Source organism: Tuber melanosporum, assembly GCF_000151645.1.
Source record: "Tuber melanosporum whole genome shotgun sequence assembly, scaffold_30, strain Mel28".
NCBI classification, from domain to species: domain Eukaryota; kingdom Fungi; phylum Ascomycota; class Pezizomycetes; order Pezizales; family Tuberaceae; genus Tuber; species Tuber melanosporum.
The window spans coordinates 818968-824967 of NW_003298975.1; positions in this window are offsets into that span (position 1 = coordinate 818968).

The window sequence follows — 6000 nt, forward strand, 5'->3', positions numbered from 1 at the left end:
TGTTGGTTCGATAGGGGCTTCCTCTTCTGCAAAGGTTTCATAGAGTTGACGCCAATGCTCGGGAATACTAGGGGGTATGACCGAGACAATGGTTTCATTGTTATATACTTGTAAGGGTCCACCATATAGTGGTCGTGAATCGATTATGGGAGGAGAGGATGGCGGGGCTGACTGTGGGGGGCGTAAATAGGATATTGCATCCACGTAGGCTGCTGCTTGTTCGAGTTCTTCAAGACTTTCATCGATCATCTCTTCTTCTCCTTCTGCGGTGTCTAGGCTGGTGTCTTTGGAATCATCAGCAGGTATATAGTACGGTCGCTGGTATCTGTTTCCGAACTTAATCTCAGTCTGGTGAAAAGGGCAGGTGTCGTGGTAACAGTGGGACCAGTGGAGTCTGCTTTGTTCAAGTTCGTGAGGAGGTGTGCTGCGGAGCGTGCAATTGTCTTTCCATTCTTCGTCAATGTCCTTTCCGCGTTCCGTTCCGGCAGCGCTATACATGGTGTAAGAGAAGGGATTGGAGGGAGCGGCAGAGCTGGCGGTAGCCATCGATGGTTCTTGTTCATAGGAGGTGTCGTCAGAGCTGTCCTCGCTTTGTCTTTTGTGGTCATGAACAAGAGGAGGATCTGCGAGATCTTGACTCTCATATAGACGGGAGAGAGCATCAGCTAAATAGTTCGTTCTTCCAGGGGTATAGCTGATTTTTGCATCGTATTTGCTGATTTCACCTATCCATCTTGTCCTTCTTCTTCCGGGTATCCTTTCTGTTTTAAGGTTAGTGAGAGGTTGGTGGTTGGTAACAATAGTGAAGGTATTGCCTATCAGGATATGGTTGAAAGCGGCTAGAGCATCAATCACAGCAAGGCCTTCCTTGTCTGTTGTTCCATAGTTCATCTGTGAATTAGTGAACTTCCTGCTGTGTAATGCCGCCGGTCTTGCCATTTCATGGGAGGCCCCTTGCCCAACCCATACTCCAACTCCAACATCTGATGCATCAGTAATAAGCCATATCGGTTCTGGTTTACTATAGTCGATAGGTTGAATAACATTGGCGTTTTTAATCAATTCCTTGATGTTGGTAAAGGCTTGGTCATGAGTGTGGGTCCAGACAAATTCTGCATTGCCGGTAAGGTCTGTAAGTGGCATTGTCACAGTGGCGTGGTGTGGGAGGAACTGGGAAATATAGTTGACTAGTCCTAGGAATCGCATGAGTTCCTTTTGATTTCGGGGTGTTGACCATTCTGTTAAACAGGCTATATTTCCAGGGGCTGCGTGTATTCCTCCATCATCTATAACAGGTCCTAAGATATCGAGTTTATCGGCAAACAGAATTGATTTGTTTCTGCTAGCGTAGAATTTAGCTTCCCTTAGTTTGGTACAAACCAATCCTATATGGTAGGCATGTTCTATTTCGGTGTACGAGAAGATGAGAATATCATCAATGTAGACCCAAACAAAATGGTGGAGGTATTCGCTTAGGAGGATTTCCATAATTCGCATAAAGGTGGCGGGTGCATTCATATCACCTTGTAACATAACTGGGCTAATGAAACTTCCGAAAGGTGTTTTGAAACTGTTGTAGCGTTCGCTTTCTGGATCTAACCTTGTTTGGAAGTAGGCATCACTTAGGTCAATCTTACTTCGGAATCTAGCCCGTCCAACTGCATTTAGGATCTGGGTTTGGTTTAGGATAGGGGAGCTGTCCATAACCGTGTTTTCGTTCGGTAGTTTGAGATCAACTAAGGGGCGTATTCTTTTGCCGTCTGCTTTGGGTTGAACAAACATAGGAGCGGCACCTGGGGCTTCTGCCCGGTAGATGACTCCTCTTCTTTGTTGTTGGTTGATCCAATCACAAAGTGGGCTTTTGTATGCGTCAGGAATAGAGTAGGTGGGTTGGTTCTTGAGATTGGAGGAGCTTCGGAGGCGGATGTGGTGGTTCACCTCTCTCATAGGTGGTAGTTCTTTGGGTATTTGATCAGGGAAAACATCAGAGTATTCATCCAATAGTTTTTGGGTAGTTGCTTCACAGACTACGGCTCGGTACTCTCCGCTTGTTGGCTTGCATGAAACTCTGACCTTCTGATCTGGGAAATCAATGGTTGATTCCCCACATCTGATTATAGCTTTGTGGCGGTTCAGGAATGGCATGCCTATTAGGGCTTCGTATTTGGCTAGGTTTCCGATCAGCATTTCCTGGGGGGGTAGTATAGCAGAACCAAGTTGAATAGTTGCAGAACAGGTTTTATGGCTTGTGGATCGTGATCCCTTTACTGCCATATTGACTGGTATGGGTTGGTTAAGGTCTCGGGTTGGGAGTCCATGGACGGTGACAAAGGCATTACTGATCATATCTCTTCCGATAGCGCCAGTGTCGAATAGGACTCGAGCCCTTTTGCCATTGATCAGGATAGTACCTTCCAGAGTGGTGTGTGCTTTGAATGTAGCCGCAGGTCGAACACTGTTGCATTCCACATCGATATATCCAATATGGATCTCTTCATAATCACTGGATTGGGTGTTATCGCTTTCAACATTGTTGGCCGACGCTTCTTGCTTAATTGCCTTCCCTTTTCCATTTTTTCTCGGACAGTTCTTTGCCATGTGTCCTGTTTTTCCACGTTCAAAACATTCTCCTTTTTCCCGTCTCGATTCTTTGGAGGATTTTGTTTTCTTCTTGAAAACCCGTGGGGTATCGTCTCCAGAGTTGCTGGAGGCTTTGTGTCGTGGCTGGCTGTTCCTACTAGAGGATGTCTGTGTTTTGTAGGCCTTGGTCTCATGGAGAATGGCGTCCTTTCGTTCTGCTCTTGCAATTATTACTACAATATCATCGCAATCTTCCTCGTGTGGTTCTACTTCTCGCCGCAGGGTAGGGTGCATGGTGTCGTAGAATCATCACTTCAGGATGTATTTGGAGATACTTCCTCTCTCCATCCGGTCCTTATACATCACTAAGTTAGTAGCCACATCGGTGATTCACTTGACATGCGTTCCGTTAACTTACTGGAGCTGGTTGAATTTGTTGTATAGGAGGTCGTTGGTTATAGAGGATTGGAATCGTCCTTTCAGGTAATCGAGAACTGTAGATCCTCTTAATCTTACATTCCTGCCGAAATCCTTGTAACATTGGTGGTATGCATCGGTTGCCTTTCCTTCGCAAAATGATCCAATGATAAGTCCGGTTGTAGGGTCTTCCACATCTTTTCCTTGTAAGAGTAGGAAGTGTGAGAGTTCTGTTGCCCATCGTTCAAAGGCTTCAGGTTTGAGGTCTTTCCCTTCGCCTGTGACCTTCGCTGGGAGGTGGAGTTTAAACCTAGGGGGTTCAAAAGCTGCGGGTACCTCCTGTTCTTCAGGCCTTGCCCGAGATTTCCCTCCTCCAGAAGGCCCTCCTCCTGTGCTAGCCATATCTGATTCGCTACTAGATTCGGAGTCGTTTGGAGGTTCAAAGGAAGGCTTCTTTGCTGGAGTAGAAGGGAATTCTCCTGGAAGTTGTGTATCTTCCGTGTTTGCAGGATCGCCTGGCTCTTTAGCAGAGCGCCGGGGTTGCTTCTTCCTTGTAAGGTCTTGCCGTGGGATTTGCTTCCCACTTCTGGTCGTCAAAGACTCTATCTTGGGTTTGAGATGAAGCCGAATGTGCTGTGATTCTGCCGCTTCTCTCTGCTAGCGTTCTGAGGTGGATATGGATAGGTTGATCTGGCCTAAATCCGGGGACAGGTTTTTAACCACTTGCTGAGGTTAAAAAAATGTAACGTGTTCGCAGGGTGCTAATCACGTTATCGGTTAAGATACGATAGTTGGCAGGTGACCTGCTCTTCCAGAGAGGAGGCGAGAGCTGAGAACTAAAGGAGGCTTCGAGGGTGTACTGAGGAACAAAGAAGTAACCCTTCAACCAAGTATATTGAAATACTGTCTGTCGAAGTCTGCCCTTTCTATCGTAGAAACAGGCGGTCTTTTAAATACACAAATCTGTTCATGTCTAGCATGAACGAAACTAATCAAAGGTATCAATTGATACTCTTTGGTAAAACTCCTTAAGTATCAAAGCGATACTTAAACAAAACATAAAATAAACCAAGTATCAAACGATACTTAAAAACAAACAAAGTATCAAACGATACTTAAAACAAAACATAAAACAAAACCAAGTATCAAACGATACTTAAAACAAACCAAGTATCAAACGATACTCAAAACAAACCAAGTATCAAACGATACTTAAAACAAAACATAAAACAAAACCAATAACCGAGTACCCGTACCGGTTACATCTACGGCACGTTGTAAAGCACACCTTTTTTCCCTTTTCCTTCTTTATTCTTGAGGAGACAATCACTGTAACATGATATTTTTTCTTGTAAACAGCATACCAGCAGCATAAAATTCACTCATGAGCATATTGTTTGTTCACTGCAGATTTCAACCTACTATCATTGCATCAGTGATCCCAAGCGGACATTTCAGACCATTGCCGAGACTATAGTTCAGTAGTCTGGCTAGTACAGACTTGTTTTTGAAGAGCCCGGGCTGATTTAGCCCAAGTTTTAAGATGTCACCAAAACCCGGCAGCATTCCGGCAACTGCCAGTCTGTGATCACCTTGTGTATGGTTGCGCTTGTCTAAACTAACTTCTATTCAGAAGCTTTCCAGGCTGCTAAACTACCGTACCTGTCATGAATGTAGCTTGGCGAGGAAAAGGTTTTTCGAGTGACAGATAGTTATGAGTCACAGGTATGTTATTGTTTCACACATATGACTCATTCGAGTCATATGATTTGTTATGTGTGGGATTTGTGATGCTTTCGCACATGGCTCAAATATGAGTCATGAGATGTGCACCTGACAAGTATGCCTTGTGAGTGTACCTTGAGGGTATGCCTTGCACATATGATTTATGTTTTGCACATAACCTCGTTATGAGGTCATGGGTTTCACGCATATGACTCAGTCGAGTCATATGATTTGTTTATTGTGTTATGATTGGTTTATGAGTTTTTGCACATGACCTCACTTTGAGGTCATGGGTTTTGAGTATGTGACCATCTTGATCAGATGACTAGTTTGATATGATTTGGCTTTGCACATGTAACCACTTTGGGTCACATGACTACGGGCGGGAAGAACACTATATAAGGAGGCCGATGCGCCCGAGGAGGATAGGTTCTTCATGCTTTGTTCTAAGTACTTTTCCTACTTCTTGCACTCCGTGTTGGAAGTGAGAATACCAATAGTTTACCTTATTTCGCTCACGATAAATAGTTCATCTATTGTTACTTATTTGTGTTTTTCGTTTCGGGCAGTTGGTTAGAAGTAGTTGTTCTCGCTTAGAAGATACTTCAGTGTGAGATATCTGTGGCCTGGTCCCGGTAATCAGTGAGTATAGTTTGGGTGAGGATGGCATCTTTGACAGCCTCTTCTTCCACGGATTCTCCCCCTCCATCAAGGATGTCGTCCCCCATTCGGTTTGACTCCAACCCCTCCTCTATACTTGAGACAGCCCATGTGGCCTTGTCTCTTGCGGCCACTACTGAGGCCGACCGTGGCCTTATCCCTACAACTACAGGGTCATATGTCGCACCTAAAGGAAACTTTAATTTCCTACAGTTTCGCCACTGTCACGGGTGTCAGAATGTGGTAAACCCGCAGTTTGATAATTTTGTTCCACAAATGATCGCTGATGTGACTGTTGCCACAATGAAAGAAGTGGAGGTTTTGGTGAGAGGTTTCCTAATCGGGAGAGACTGTTCAGCTACATGTGGCTTGCACAAGGACACTACCACAGGACTCTTCTTTTGGTTCAACTCCGATCACGGCTCGGAATACTCTCCAGCTCCCATGCCCTCCCCATCCAAAGACTCTCAACAAATGGTGCCTGAATCCTCTGTACTAACGACCAAGAGTGCAACTACGGTAGAGCCAAGTTCATGGTCTACTACCCCTCCCCTCACTAGGACGGTCTAAAGCAAGATGCCCAGTTTCCTCCGCCATGCCCCTGTATGTAAGGCTAGC